Raw genomic sequence first — 17,206 nt, forward strand, 5'->3', positions numbered from 1 at the left:
ACATTTATAAAGATAGGTGTTGACATTGTATGCTCTGTTTTGTAAGGACATTATTCTGAGCAGTGCTCCCAACAGTACAGAAGGAAAAAACCAAACAATAACCACCAAATGAGGCATTGTCCCAAATTTTGCTTGGGGAAAATATTTATCAAGTTTTACTAGAGCTACAAAGAAAAATATTCCAAAGACACTAGTGACCTTCTAGCACAGAGAGCTGTTGAATTCACTTTCTGTTCTTGTTTTCCTTCCAAAAGACAGAATCAGGCTCTTGTTTCTTGAACTTTATGTGACATTTCTCATGCATTTTCCTCTTTGTTAATCAGCAACGTTAGAAAGATACTATATGTGATTTTATTCACTCCCACATGTGGATCATTACAAGGAGAGTGAGACCTCATAATGACAGCAGGTAAAAAAAACCCAAAGACCTAAACACTGACTGGAATAGTAAATACTTCAGGGTGGCAGACCTCAGATAAACGCTACTTTCAGATCTTGGGTCAAGTTCTGCATTTATGTCTCAAATGCAAATTCAGCAACATTAACTGAATTGTGTAGAAGGCAATTAGATGTGGAGTTTACTTGTAATGTCTAGTGCCACAAAGAGACTCATTTGCAAAGAAAAAAATTTAAAAAGGAGAAAGAAATGCCATCTTGTGTCTCTCATGTCAGACAGAAAGGAAGGAACAGAAAAGCAGAATGGTGTAGGATGGGAACCAAAGGGAATCCATATTTTTATTGCACAAACCTACCTTCAGTAACAAAGGGCCTAACTATCACCACACATACTGCAGGCCGCACCAATTCCAGCTCACACACTGTGCCACCATTCACTCCGTCAGCACAAGATTTTGTGCTTTTATGGAAAATCAATCAGTGATCCAAGGGGGCATTCACACCAGTCTGCCTAGTCTTGCTATGAGCTGCCCTGCAAATCTGCTGTACGCAGCAAGGGCTTCTCAGCCTTTCCTTTCCCTCCCTCCCAAGCACATTCTACGTTTGTGTACTCTTCTAGCACGACACATGGGAGTAAGGGAGAAGCAAGTTAAACACCTGTTGCTCCTTTCCTACTTCAAGGCTTCTCTGTCCTTTCATCTCCTTCAGCACAGGGCAACATCTGGATGCAGAACTTATGCATTTTTCCAGTCAATAAAATGTATTAGCAAAGAATCAAACATCAGGATTTACTAGTCAAGTGATCAGGGCTTCATCTCAGCCTAATGCTCTACAGGATTTGTGAAGCTTGGAGTTTTAAAAGGGCGGGAATTTTAGAAAGCTCCCCAGAGCTAAGAATTGTTGTTTATCTCTTCTTGGATAAAAATACTTCTACACCTCTGAGCCTGCCCCAGATCTTATGCTCCTTAAGTATTATGTCACTTTAACAAAGAACTCCAGCACAAATATCAAACTTACCAAGTTATTTCCCCCTGTTAATAGCATATAGATACATTGTATACCTTAGACACAGAATCAGGCATACAAATCCAATATGTATATAAAAGAAAAGCATAACCTAATGGGAGAGGATCTTAGAAAACTATTGAAAATAAATCAGTCTGTTCTGTTTCCACGTACTGTGACTCCTTGTCCTGAAATGCAAATACAGCCTGTACAGAGATATGTGCTGTTCAATTGCTACTGACACTGAGCACTCACATGGCAACTCTTTAAACATAGTCCTAACAATGGTGTTTTTCTCCCCACGTGTTTTATTTTTGCCTAGAAAGACCAGCAGCTTAAGAACTCGCCTCAAGCACACTGAACAAATTTCCACCTCAGCTTCTATTACAGATCAAGCTGAACATTTGGCTTTGAATCAGCGGTGTGTCCTGAAATAGTACACAAACTGAGGATGAACAAAGTCATTGAGAATATTCTGGCATCATTTCCTTGCTCTCGCTGTGACCATATGCAGAGTTTCAAGGGCTTTCTTTTATTATTATCATTTATTAAACAAGTATATTGCTGCCTTGAGAAGCCTGAGCAGCGCCTTGACCAAGAGAAGGCAGCTGGGAGCTCTTGGGCTGGTCTGCCTCAGTCCGTCCGGTGACTGATTTCTCTTTCCTCTCGACGTTGGTTGCTACAACACCCACTGAAGGCTAACTGCAGAAATTAAAAGTCCACTAACGCCTGTCTCTACAGCCCCTTTCTAGGGCCCCCAAACAGGTCCCGACACAAACACCTGACAATCTGTGCGCTGGAAGACCCCCCAGCCGCCTCCTGCTGTTGTCACAGCAACCCACAACAGACTCCACGGCCACAGCGCGCGGAAAAGCTGCGGGAGAAACAGGGAGAAAGAGAAATCCTTCAGGTTTTTCGTAAAGGACACTGAAGCACCAAGCGCCAGGAGGTTTCTGGTTCCCACACACACCGTACCCGCTATTTGTGCCTTGCACCGTGTGGCCTCGCTGCCAGAGGAAGCCGGGCAGCTCCACCTCAGCGAGGGCTCTGCCTGTCCCGGCCCGGGGACCCCGTCTCCTCTCCCCCGACCAGCCGGGCGCGTCCCGACGGGCAGACGGGACGTGCCGGGCGCTGCCACCGGCGCCCTGGGGAGCCGCTGGCTGCCAGCCCGACCCGGCCCTGCACACGCAGCCGCGGAGGCTGCGCCGGAGGGTGGGAGGACGATCGCGCCCGGGCGACGCGGGACCTACCCGGGAGGGCGGGACGCCCGGCAGCCGGCGTGCTCGCAGCGGGGCTGGCCCCCCGGCCCCGGCGGGGCGGGAAGGGGGTGACAGCCGCCGCCGCGCCCCTTTCCCACTGCTCCTTACGGCGGCGGGGCAGCGCCAGCAGCCGGCCCGGCTCGGCAGGCGGGCAGCATGCCGCCGGCGCTCTGCCCGCCCGGCCCGGCCCACGGCGCTGACTAGGGCGGCCGGGCAGGGCACCGCCGGCAGGAGCCGCGCGCTGTGACGTCGGCAGCCCCGCGTGCTATTTTTAGCGCGGGGATTGGATTTCATTCATGAAACCGGGGCCGCGCGTAAAGGGGCGGCGGCTGGCGCCGCGCCCGCCGCCTCGGCCCATCCCGTCCCGTCCCGTCCCGTCCCATCCCATCCCGGCCCGTCCGGCGGCGCTGGCCCGCTGCGCACACAGCGCGCAAGCGGGGCCGGCTGCGCGGTGCGCGGCACGGCTCTCTGCCCCCGCCTCGCAGGGGAGAGGGCCCGGCACGACACTGGCCAACAATAAACGCACCTGTAGAGGCACACTCCATACATACTGCACACCCATAAACAGTGCAAAGGTCCCGACGGCATCCCTGGATAACCCCCTGCGTTGGGTGCGCAATTTCTTAGTGCAGGTGCTGCTGTTATGCTCTGAAGTGACTTCTCTCCGTTTTCACTAATATTTGAACCCTTCGTGTAAAACAGACGCGCACAATTAAACCACAACCCTCCTTCTCTTAAGCTGACAATCTAGGCTTGGAGTTTTCTAGCTAGCGAAGACAGCTGGAGGCAGCACTCACAGCTCAGCCCAGGTTCCCTGCTAAAACACTGCTCTCCAGCTCTTCAGTACCCCACTTGCCACCAACAAAAATGTAAATCACCATTGAGGGGCACAGGCACAACTGCTGCAGCTCGGGAACATTTTTGACATCATTGTGACTGTTGGAAAGAAAATATTCTCTTACAGCTACCCGGACTCACATATTGCACAGTCTTGCAGCAATACTACAGTCATTTTTTGGAAAGCATGTTATAAAGTTGTTCCAAAAACACCACTTCCAGTAACAGGTTAACAGCATCCAACTGCATTTGGTTATAGTCAATTACTTACATTTTTGAAATACCCAGAAGCCAAATTTACATTAACCAGGTCAGACTGAAACAATTTTCAATTGAGTACATCTATGTCAGAGCAAATTACAGATTGTGACTTCGTATCACAGGAGGCCAACTGGGTGCAGAAGAACAACGTGCATCACTGCAAATATTGTTACTTTCCTAACTGCACAGAGTTTGGATGGTAAAGACAAATGGATTAGAAACTGAAAAAAAACCTCTCAGCATCTGCTTGCAATCAAAGAAATATCAAATTGGTAATGCAGGCAACAAAAAGTAAAAAAAGATGTCAACAGATTTAAAATTTATAGTGTAATTACCTTCTATTTTTTAAGTTTCAAGCTCTACATGAACTACTGTTTCTTCCACAAAAAAAGGGCTAAAAATTTTCATTCTATGCCAGAACAACAATCCCTGTGTATTCACCTGTTTCTAGGACATATGACTTTTAGGAAAGCAATAGGGCCCAGGTTCATCCCACTTGGTTCAGAGGGCTGAGCAAAGCAAGGTGATAAAAAAGTGTCAGAGCGATAAAAAGGGTATTCCTTTTATTGGACTGTTTCAGTATGGCAGGTCTTAATTCCTTATTGGTACCTTTTTTCTACAGTCTAAATGGTCACTTTCTGAAGACAAATGACAGAGCTGGAACCCCATGTCACTATTTAAACATACCCAGACTATCACTGATGCAAACTGAGTGAATGTTGTTGTCAGAAAAGGTAAATTAGCATCACGTGGCAGAAAACTGGTATAAAGCAACCAGACATGCTCTGATACAAACTCAAGAAGTATTGGACTACAATAAAAACTAAACCAAAACAAAACCCAACACCAAAACACAAAAAACCAAACCAAAACAAACCCAAAACTCCAAGACTTTTAGATCTGCTTGCAAGCTTGTTACAGAGCTTTTCTACAGGAGTAAAGGAATAGGGCGGGAAGAAGGGAGAAGTGTTATTTTTAGTGCACAACAGTAAATTTAGCAACAAGAAAGATTAGTCAGGTGGTTAAAATGGGAAAAAGAGAAACAAGGCTTAGCTTTTGATGAGGATAAAGAAAAGGTTTCAAGTTTCTCTTTTTTTCTGTTTCATCAAAGGGTACCCAGAGCCTGGAGGCCTCTGCAGCTGTGGAAACAGCTACATGCTACTATGTAGTTTCCATTTTAATGACTGTCTACAGCAACTTTTACTATTTAGTGCCTTCTCACCACAAATGTATAACTTCTTACAAAATTCAGACTGCAGCTTTTCCAGCAAAGTATAAAATAAAACCCCAGGGCAGTCAGAAGCTCTCTGTTCTCTGACACATATTCCTATTGCATTGTATTTACATTTTCCCAAACTTTTCAACAAACAATTGAGTTTTGACCATAAACTTGAGTGACATACCTTGAGAAGTGTCTGGAATGGATCTCTAATAAGGTGTAGAGCAACTGACAGTTTCTAGGCTCTGATACAAGAAAGCATAGTAATAAACCACAAGTATTCCCACTGACTTTGCATAAGCATTAAAAATTTATGAGTGGTAAAGCTTTACCCAATTAGATGCTTAACTATTCCAGGTAGCCACATTGGATTTTTCTTTTTTATTTGTTTGTTTTCAGGAAGTATAACAGCTAGAGGAAGGGAGAAGGAAGCGAGTTCCATCTTTGCGAGTAATCCTAAAGGACATGGCATTGGACCGTGCTAGCATTTAACTACAGTCTGCTTTTGCCAAGTCTAAACAGCTTTCCAAAACATGATTGTGGCCTGCCAAGAGTGCCCCATCATTGCATCTCCATTATGTGCTTTAAACACTGTCACACAACTTGGAGAAAAACTGGATAAAACGCAATATAACAAAAATCTAAAAATGCATTCACACCCATGGAGAATTGTACTTAGAATTATTTCTGTTTTGCTAAATCACAAAACACATTTGGAAGTGAAAATGTAAAGGTACATTCCCATATGCTCCAACATCTTATTTGTTACTCTAGGACTAATTTAACCTTTTGTTTTTGGGAATAGATTTCTCAGATGATTAAAAAACATCAGGAGAGAACATCAGTTGTACATAAAACGTAACTGAATTTACAAATAACATTTCTGCTCCTGGATCTGGAGAGCTAGTATAACTTCAGAGGCTGCTCCAACATGCAGTGTTAGCAGAACTCCTTAGGGAACTGTCTACCAGCTCAGAAACGCTGAAGCTCAGTGCCCTCAGGCCTTTCCATCCTCTGCACTCCTGAGACACCAGAGAAAGGCTCAGGAGTAGATAGGTTGGGAAAATACCAGTCAAGGATAACAGGAGCTGTAGGAAGAGGGAACTATATGTACTTACTTCAGCTTCTTTGTCAAAACTTCTGCAAGAGGAGGAAATGGACTAGCCAATGCTTCTTACCACTCCATCATAATCTAAGTTTGCTGTATCTGCAGAAGAATGGTAATCTAAGCATGGGAAGCCTGGGGTTTAGCTTTTATGTTACTGTTTACCAGCCTTCTGAGAAAGTCTACATCCCAGACCCACACACACTCAAGGCCATGGAAGCATGGGGTTTGGTACTAGAGGTCTAGGTAGGGTCTATCACAGATGCCTGCTTAAAAAAAAAAAAAATAAAAAAAAAATCTAGTGTTGTGGCCCCTTGCTCCCTCTGAGGACCCACTCAAGCTTTTAATTCAGGACAACTGAGATTATTTCCCTTCTGCTTTAGGTAGTAACACCCAAGCACGAAGGCAGTTTCCTAAGACAAGTTACACACACTGACAACAGTCAACATGGACAGTTACAGGACCAGGCTTGAGTGTGTGATGACAGGACAGATCTGACATTGCAGAGGACACGTGGGAAAGTCCAAAACTGAAACAATAGTACAGAACAAATTAGAGTTCTTCTCTCCCTTATCCTGGAATGCAGGGGCCCTTCATATTAGGGGACTTTAAGAGCATGTTAGGATTAAAAGATTTTTAGCGGAAGTAAATGTAAATGCACAAGGAATTAAGTAAACCAAAGTCAGTCAAATTATCCTGTATAGGCACATGGCAATCTCACAGGGACAGAAGGTGCTCTCTACAGTCCATGAAACCATTTCAACAATACAAAAGAACATGAATGAATGATGTGCAACCAAAATGAGACATGTGGTACTTCAGTTATGGACTTCACCACCCATCCACCCGTTGTATGTGATGTGTAGCCTCAGCCAACTGGCAGCATGTGAATTAAAATATCAGAATTATCCAGCTCCTGTCATTGAAGTCTACTTTTCCCCCACAATTAGGCTTAGAGGCTTTAATTATGTGGGCAGATCAAAATAATTTCTAACTAGTTCTGTAATGGATTAATATATACTTCATTAGATTTTATCCATTAAAAATACACAAAGATATGTATCAAAAGAACTATGTAAATGCATATTCTATACACATTGAAATAAAATTCATTTCCTGTCAATACAATTTTTGTATCAGTGGGTTTGCATTCAGAACTGTAAGGTACCTATGCCAAATGCTTATGCATTCACAATTAGCTTTCTTTTAAAACTGTTCTATATTGTACACAGTCTTAGTTTCTCTTTGGTGTAATAAGGATGGGGTTTAACATTAGACATAAAGTACTTCTCTTTAGTGATGTCAACATCTATTCTCAGTCCACTGTGAAACTGATTAGGCCAGTTGCATCCCTTTTCATGTAACACATATAATATTATGTTCACTGCATGCATTAGACACTAACATAGACCACTATGCATTTATTTGTTAGGGTTTTTTTCAGTTATTCACTGAATGCTAAATATAGTGCAAGACCATCACCACTTAAGAAGCCTGCAGTGCACAGATTTTATTAGAGCATTCTATGAATGATATACAGCACCAGTTGTCTCCCTTATGAATTGCATTTCCACATTCTTTTTTCACTAGCAGAGAGATATAAAATGTTTAATTTATGCATACATTTTAAACAGCTGGGTAAAAAAGAAAGGGACTACCTAGAGAAGGAAAACACCAATACTTATAATTTGGAATAAAAACTAGATACCTACCATTTTTGCAGAGGGTTATATTTTAACAATGCTTTAGTTTTCAGTCTAATCACATGCAGGATGTTGACTTGTGCCTTCCCTCGCTTCCATATTTAACCTGCAAATTATAAGACCCTGCTGTCCCCACCTCATCCCACATGAGAATTCACAGTTTAGGTGGGAAGGGGACCCTGCACATCACCTAGTCCAACCTCCTCTGCAACACACAGCTAACTTCAAAGCCCGATCAGGTCAAGGATGGTAAGTCCACAGTCTGTTCCATTGCTCAGCTACTCACTATGAAATGTTTTTCTTTACACCCACCCAGTGAGAACCTTGATGCTACTTGTGACTGCTGCCTCTTGTCCTTTTTTGCAGCTGTGAGAAGAGTCTAGTTTCCCCTATAACTCCTCATTAGGTACCTGAGATAGTAATTAGACGGCCTCTTAGCCTTCTCTTCTCCCGGCCACATAAACAGCTCCCTCGGTGTCTCTGTGTACATCTTGTGTTTCAGTCCCCTAACCGTATGCGTGGCCATCCATTGCACTCTATTCAGCCAGTCAGTCTCTATTGAAACTGGAGACAGTACTTCAGATGCAGCCCTCACAAGCGCTGAGTAGAGGGGAATAACCACTGCCACTGACCTCCTCGCCACACTCATGCCAACGCAGCCCAGTATGTGGCCAGCCTTTGCTGCTGGGAGGGCACTCTGCTGAGTCAGGTATGTCTCAGCTCGCTCACTCGCGCTGCCAGAGTCTCTCTCATGAAACCTTAGAAAACTCTATTACTGCCTTCAGGGCTGCACTTCCCTTCCGAGAGGCTCCTTAGGCTGGTCTTAAAAGGGAGTGGATCCACTTGAATAGTCCCAGTTTGCAAAGTTAGGCATACCAGGATACAATTAAGCAAAATAAAATTTGGCTTAATATGAAGAACAGCAAGAGAAACAGCTGAACTGTTATGTAAGGTTGTCCCAAGGGAAGCAGTGGCAGAGTTATGGCTCACTGCATTCACAACCCAGAGAGGACAAGGCTGCATGAATTTGTTGGACAGCACAGTTTTGTATTAGATATGTAAATTTTTTCAGTGGTAACAAGTTCACAACAGCTTGTATTTGCCATATTCCCTGCTGCTAGATCCTCAGAACTACAATGTGGTAAGAAAGATTTAATCAGCTTATAAGAACAGTTCCAAAAAGAAGCTAAATGGGAGGAACTGGCTAGTAGGATTTCTTCTTGAATGTGTGCCATTTTTCTGTTTGGCAAGGGAATGAAACTGGAAGTGATTGCAAAGTGTCATAAGATTCTTTCCCAACTATCCAAAGCATGCCTGCTTTATCAGCTATTTCCAGCATTTAAGGGGTTTTTCAAGGTACAGGAGATTAATCTTCAAAATCAAAGGTTTTCACTCAATCTATTGGAGCGTTACATTTTATGAAGCTCACTAACCAAAATTAAGGGTAATGTTATGTTTAACACAGCAGTTGGACTAATATGAGAATTATTCTGATGTCTTGACAATTCTGTACCTAGCTACTGCCTCTGTTCACAAATTGGGACATACCAGAAACATATTTTCAGCCCCAAATAACTCTTTATTACCGTGCCACAGGACAAGGTTCACACGTATATGAAATGTTAATCCCAGGAGAAAATCCTCACCTTGGAGAACTGACTTCATGTCTGCACTATGTTATCCAATTATCTCACCTGTAGTGCTGACATCTACTTAACTGTTCAGAGTTTCTTAAAACGTTTCTGCTATTTAACCAGACATTAATGGAATGAAAAGAACTTCTTTGTGAAATGAATGAGAGTCACAGCAAACATCAGCTGGGGAAGATTTTCTGTCTGTCTGACCTTCTGGGTAGCTGTCTGTCTCTGTCCCTCCTCTACGTAGATCAGACAAAATGCACTTCTGCCCAAGCACCGAGATTCAAAGAGACAGTGATATCTTGGAATCCTTTTATACTATAAAAGAAGGTTTTCAATGGCAAAAAAAGTCTTTGCTTCTCATCTCGATCCGAGGTATTGAGCTTTAAAAGCCATATATAAATGGATCAGCTCTCATTCTTTAAAGCATTGTAAATGCTCTCCCTGCCCTTCAAGGTTTGTAAAAATCACCTAATGTATGAAAAACTAGTATCTTACATGCAGAAGGATACAAATTGTAGACCAAATTCTAGGAGCTGAAATACTGGTCAAAGACTGCATGAATTCTACAGGAGCAATACATAGAGATCTCTACAATCACATGCCACTACTGCTCTGAATTGCTTATACTGGTGCTATTAAGTTATCACGAGGACAAGTCTTTTACACAGATCTTTAATTACAGGAACTGGAAGGAGTAGGGTAGGGGTGGTGAGGGGAAGAGAAGAAAAGTGGATTTTATCTTCTTTTTCACAGTTGCCAAAGGCTAGTATTGTTGGTCTCTGAATCACTGCTTATATACAAGAACAGCAGCCAACATCCATATTCTGATCTTTATAGGGTGTCAAACCAACAGAGCAGGATTAAACAGTAGAATCAAGGGCAGCTTAATCTCATCACCACTAATCTTTGAGAAACAGCCTTATTAACGACAACTTACTCTCCTGCACCTCTGTCCCATAGTTAGCTAGATGTGAAAGACCCCAGTTATGGTTTAAAAGCCTGATATAAATCCTACTAAAAATGATGGCTAAAGTTTCCGCTGACTTCTCCATGTTTCAATTCAGGTGCTAATTCATGAAGAAAAAGTCCATAGAACTAGTTGCCACATGCTTGTCTTGGAAAGATGAAGATATATAACTTAAAGCAGCTGAAACCAAACAGTACAGAATGAAACACCTATCACTTTAATATTTTTTCCACTACACTGTTCAAAGAATGTACTGGTTCGGCTTACAAATTCCATATGCACACACACCCCTCCCCCAAGATTACAGTGCAATTCTTCATTTATTTTTAATAGTATGATTTTGCACAATAGCAACACTGTGGCTTTAGTCACTCAAGTTCCAAATTCTAAGTCTGAAACTTCTATTATATTCTGCATATTCTCTACTTTTGAACCATTTTTTTTTTGAAAGAGAAAGCATTTCCAGGGTAAGATCATGCGCCTTTTGCAACCATTTACATTTAGTCATGTTTAATGACATGATTTAGTTACACTAGCACATATTGCCTTGCAAAGACTGCACTTTTGCAAGACAAACTTAAATTCAGTGAGTTAGACTGGATTATACCAACACAAGGTTTCCACTGTCCAAACACTGCTCATATATTTTAGTAGTTTCCTTCAATATAGAACCATAGAATCATTTAGGTTGGAAAAGACCTTTAAGATCATCAAGTCCAGCCATTAATCCAGCACTGCCAAGCCCACCACTAAACCATGTCCCTAAACACCTCATCTACATGTCTTTTAAATATCTCCAGGGATAGTGGCTCCACCACTTCCCCGGGCAGCCTGTTCCAATGCTTGACAACCCTTTCTGTGAAGATTTTTTTTCCTAATACCCATTCTAAACTTCCCTTGGTGCAACTTGAGGCCATTTCCTCTTGTCTTACCACTTACAGAATTATAGAATCGTTTAAGCAAATCTAGTTGTCACTTTACTGTTTTCCCACAGAGTCAAGGGCTTTGATCATATGCAGAAAGAATATTACCATGGTGTGTTCTGATGGACAACCTTCTCCCCCTAAAACAATTTCTATAAATTCTTAGCAAAACCATGTAGCTTAAGGATAATGGTAATTGCAGAAATTGAAAAGGAATGCACACAAGTGATTCTAGGTCTAAGAAACAGAGAATGAAGACAGTTTGCATGTTTCACTGCAGGATGCTTGATGAGACTTTCCCAAATTATGTTTATTAGGAATAGCGACCAAAAAGGATTCTATTTTTTTTTAATGCTACCATCCAAAAGCCATCAATCATGAAAGCACATATTTCTTGCACATATTTGCAGTTTCTACAGAGGGTGTGGAACATACTACCCCCAGGAGCTGTCAAAGTATCATTATTACAGGCTTGAAATAGAGATTTTGCAAAAGACACAGACCTTAAAGGATCCAAGCTACTATGTATACTGTGTGATTTGCAAAGTATGGAGAAATAGACATCACTTCCCAACTACACATATGTAAACAGATAACTGCAGCATTTAAATATGTCAGCAGTAGAATTTACCTTTGTAAAATTAAAAACAAGCTAGAACCACCAGGAGTGGTTTGAACTTAATCAGGCATTCAGGGAGCTTTAATAAAAAGTATTCCAGTGCCTTGACATTTCTCATACACTCATTGCTTGGAAGTTATATTGCCAAAGTATCATGAAATCTACTGGTTTTTTTTTTCCTTTTTCAATACAGTAGCAAGGCATGCAGCTTTTTATTTTTAAAGAACCCTTTACAGTCTTTTCTGAGTCAGGCAAGAAGTCCTTTTCCCAGGTAAGGGTAGAGAAGATCTGCTACAAAGGTATTAATCTCATTTGCTCCCATACATATTGGCAAAAGTGCTAAAGCAGGGTGCATTTTGTAGCATTATAGAGCCTCAAATGAACTGAATACCTCCCACATCATCTCCAAAATACTTTTGCAGGGAAAAGTGAATTATTTACAGAAGCAACTGCCTACAAAATTTTGTTAAACTGTATCTGTTAGGGAAGACAAACATTCCTCCACAATTCCAATTTAAAATGGGTGAACAGCACTTATTTTTTACAATAGGCTTCTGGCTGAAATTCAGAACTACAGCTAAAATACTACTATACTATTATTGTAAGAGAAAGCTGAGAATTCCTTATTTATAGTGTTGCCAGTGGGAACCACTGTTGCAAACACACAAAGAAAGGAGGATAAAAGAACCAAATTCACCCCTGCAGAAATTCCAGTGGAGACAGTTGCATTGCCTCAAGAAAAGCCTGACCCACCAGTATTTTCCTTAGAAGACTGGGAAGTATTTTTTGAAATGTTCTTTGTTTAGTGACCAATAATCTGCATAAGTGCAAATGAAAACACGTACCTGAAATAGAAGAGACAAATTTAAGTACTTCAGGTTTTAAGCAATAGCAATAAATCAAGAACCGAAACATGGATAGTCATAAGGGCAACAACACGTGTATCTATCTCAGGTGTAAATGGTACACGTTGGTCAGGACAATTATTGGAACTCCTGCCCATTTAAAACCCCATGTAGAAGCACATTTCACCACTGACAAAGCAGTGAAAACAAGCAAGTATGTAAAGTTCAGGTGCTGTTACCGTACTAAGTATGTTTTTATTGCTGCAAATCTCGAGAGTGCTAGGCCCTTGCTTCCATAAGTGAGAGACAGGAAATTCCAGTTGGCAAGAGGATGCTCTGGGGTGACAGCACTGCTTTTATATCACAACTTGGATTTCTTTTTGCTTAAGCTCCCTGAATGGGCATTTCAGGGCTACATCATCGCTTTCTTCATTTCCCACCTAACAATGACAAAGAATTGTTTACAGATTCTGCACAGGTGTTGCAAGAATCATTCTCCTTTGTCAAAAGCACAGGAAATCTCATGATGAAGTTAGAAACATGCTTAGTACAGGATTTCAACACTCTGTGATAGACAGTGCTAGAAACATAAATTTAATTACAAAAATTAAAAGCAAACAGCAACGCTGCCCCCTCCCCCCACACCCCAACCATGGAGGCACAGCAGTCCCCCCCAGTTTTCTAATCTGTAGTCACAAGCAATCATAAGCAAGCAATTGTAAAAAACAGCTCAAGCAGTTTTAAAATTTTAAATTTGCTCTACTACATTTGATTCTACTCAAGGTTACTGTTTCACACACACAATTCTGTTGACTTTGCACAGTCCAGAACTTTGCATTTAACTATCTGAATTGCCAGCAAAATTAAATTGCCAGACTCTGCGTTGCAGTGGCCAACACACATGTACCTATTTTATTCCACTGACTGTGGAGAAAGTAATCTCCGAGAGAGCAGTAGCTTCTTTAACCAGAGAGCTAAATTTACTACTACTTGTCTCATAATGCCTCAAGTGACACAGAAGCCCATAAGCAAATAAGCCGTGACTGGGATATTAAGGAGCAAATAGCACCTCTACAAAGACAAGCCTTCCACAGATGCAGCATTTTCCTACTCAAGCACATGACAGCAAGTTAACTTTTGTCCAGACCTACAGATATGTTCTCTTCAAGAAGCGAGACCCGATCACAGAAGAAACAAACCAGTGTGGAAACAGCAAGTTTCCAAGAACATTATTCTGTAACTTAATTACATAAGCTGTGCATGTTACTCAAAGTCATTTAAAGAAAGAAAATCAGGCTGGGAAGTGAGACTTGATGCTGGGAGCAGAGGTGAAGAGATATTGGGGTTCTTAGGTGTGTCATTTGCCTTAATATGCCATTTGCCTTTGTGATGCTGAGATCACTCGGTGCATATTAAATAATTCATAGCATCACAACTTGCATACATGTAATATTATATACTGGCTTTCAGGAACTGCATTACCTATAAAATGACTTCTATTTTTATTCACAAAGTATATGCTTGTCTTTGATAATGTGCTGGAGAGGGCTCATTAAATTACTAATGTAACTATTAAAGCTATAAAATTACCAATTTTGAGGGATCAATTCAAAGCACATTGAGATAAGCATAAATCCAAAGTAAACCAAGTGTCTCTTCACTTCAGTGACCCTCCTATGAGGCTGTGAATGCTGAAATCCCTTTCTACCAACAGCATTAACTCCTTCTACACATGACCCTCCATGGCCGAAACACTGAAGAAGTTATTCCTAGGGCTCATGAAACATTCTGTTTGGTAGTACATAATGATGGGGGGGAACATTTGGTTTGTGTTTACTTTGAAATCCCAGGGGAGAGATTGCTCCCTAAGCTTCCTGACATGATGCTTATTTTTATTCACATTGTCACTATGTTTTCCCATGAACAAATATTTATACTTCAGAGGAAACGTCTCAGTAACATGTATCAGGCAGGATAAGCAATGTGTTCACTTCCCTTCCCTTGATTATGAGAAAGCAATTTTGCTTACATGAGGAAGTAAATAAATAGATTCCCTAGAGATGCCTGGGAAGGGGTCACTCTTGCAGGGAACCAGTCTTGAAAATATTGGCAGCATGTCACTGTGTTGCATGACCTGTAGAGATTTCATTTGTAATTGCAAGAAATTAATAAATCAAAGATTGTTTCCTTTGTTCAGAGAAGCAGACCATTCTTGTACAATCCTGTCTCAAAATATTTTCCTATTTCGACAGATTTTAGTAGCATGTTATGTTCCTATCTGACTATAGCATCCATTTAATACATATGGCAAGATATGAATCCACCTTTAGTTAATGCTTCTGAACATATAACAGACTGGGAAGATTAATGGGTGAAAGCGACCTAATTTCATTGACTACTCAAAAATTTGAGCAGGGGGCTGGACTACATTGACCTCCCGAGGTTCCCTACAACCCGAATTTTCCCGTGTTTTATAGAATTTATTTATTTAAAAATAAACCAATGTGTTTTATTTTACTAACGTACATGCTTACTATATGAACCCATGAAAATCTGGATGTGGGACTCAGTAAAAGCATTATTAATAAGCACCTGTAATTCAGGCTGGCAACAGCCCAACCTTGTCTGTAGTCTGCACCGAACAAGAACAGAGAAAGCTGCCTGGTTGCATGAAAGAGTACCTGCGTATTTGTGGTACAAATTCTTTCTTCACCCCAGGATCTCACTCATTTCCTGTATCTGCAGTTAGTCTGTGTAAGTATTCACTCTTGAAAATGAGACTTAGCAGCTTCCGTTTCTTTGATGCTTTGAAGAAAAGCTTAACATTGGGTCAAAAGCTACTATGTGCAGAAGCCACCCTTTACAACTCTGCAACAATGCAGATCCTTTATACAGTTGCTTTTATCTACTGGAATATCAGAACAAAGATGACTAATCCTGTAAATGAAAGTATTAATTCTAGGACTTTTCAATTAAGACCTTCAGTACAAGGTTCTCCAAGTCACATAAGCTAAAACTTTAAAATTCCTGACCAAAAGCTGCTAGACAGAGCAGCAGTGGTGACAGACAACAACAAGTGAAACGAACCTGGGTTGGTTTTTTTTTTTTCCCCTCTTTTTTTGTTTGGGTGTCCTGTCCAGTGTCCCCCCTGTCCCCCCTCCCCCAGCCCCCCCTTCTTTCTTTCTTAATTTCTCCCCAGGAATACTTACCTCACAGGAGAAAATAATGTTCATATCCATTTTTAACAGGTTGATCAAAAGCAGAATTCCAATAAAGATATTTCAAATCTTTCTCTTATTGTGGCACTCCTGAAGGGGAAAGGAGAGAAAAAGAAAAAAAGGAAAAAAAAAAAAAAACAGAAAAAGAGAGACAAAATAAATCTCACCATTTTAAACCTAAAATTACAACACATCCAATAGCAAAAACATCTCTTATGATCCATTTTATATTTTAAAACAAGCCTGCTTGGTAAATAAAACAGTCTTTCAAAGTTTTAAACAGGTAAATTGAGTATCTGAACTAAAATACCAACTGTTCACTCCAGTGCACTGAAGTAATGGGTAATTAGATGAGCTTTTGAGCATAACTGGAGACTGACACAGCTCTGTTAAAAAAAGCATGTTCTTGAATATTTTCCCCTCTGTATTTACACTTAAATAATAATCAATAACCTTATGTGTCAGAACCAAACACTGAAACACTGCTGTATCACAATTAACCAGGTCTTCATAGGTTACCTAACAGACTCTGAGGAGGGGTATTTTGCCCAATTTCAAGAAGGTGACAAGACTAAACTACTAGCTGACAGCTTGATGCTATGTGTACTGGGACTTCTGCGTTGCTTCTACCTTTGTCTCAAATGAAATTAATTATAAAAATGCTTCATTAGGTTTGGTAAATGTCTGTACTATTGTGGCTTGGTTGTCATCCAGGAGCAAGGCTGAAGTTTTCCAGGAACCTAAGGTGGAAGCAACATTGATTTCACCTCAGACACTGCCCTAAAAGCAATGCTCAAAGATACAAGTAGCTTTCAGAGGTTTCACGCCAGCTTGAAAAGTAGAAGTGAAATGCAAATTCTTCAGCTGAAGAGACTAGTAGCCTTCTTAGCTTTTCTAGGCACTTCTTGATCCTTATCCGCAACATTTCAGAGTTGAATTTAGGACTAAAGTTAGTTTCTCACAAAAAGTCCCACCTTCTGTAGATACCCTGCACAAGTAAACAGTGAGGGAGAACAGAAAAAATGAGGTAGCACCTCATTACACTTTTGTTGAATAGGCTTTGTGGGTGGCAGATGATAAGTTATTTGCAGCTTCTTTCAAACTACCCTTTTTTTGAGAAAAAAAAAAAAAGGATCTGATTTATCTGATCATAAACTCAGTGCTTTGTCTGGTTTTATTTCACTGAGATATCATACATTTCAACCAGCC

At 41.1% G+C, this 17,206-nt stretch overlaps 1 protein-coding gene across 2 annotated transcripts in view; it reads right to left on the minus strand.

Annotated features, from left to right (window-relative positions):
- The window catches only part of RHOBTB1 (Rho related BTB domain containing 1), a 54,487-nt gene that overhangs the window by 34,144 nt on the left and 3,137 nt on the right, over positions 1-17,206 (minus strand). For both annotated transcript variants that reach the window (XM_037399995.1, XM_037399996.1), the window contains exon 2: positions 15,989-16,087. The gene's annotated coding sequence lies outside the window, so the exon portion shown is untranslated. The remainder of the gene's footprint in view (positions 1-15,988; positions 16,088-17,206) is intronic.

This window comes from Falco rusticolus, chromosome 9, assembly GCF_015220075.1.
Source record: "Falco rusticolus isolate bFalRus1 chromosome 9, bFalRus1.pri, whole genome shotgun sequence".
NCBI classification, from domain to species: domain Eukaryota; kingdom Metazoa; phylum Chordata; class Aves; order Falconiformes; family Falconidae; genus Falco; species Falco rusticolus.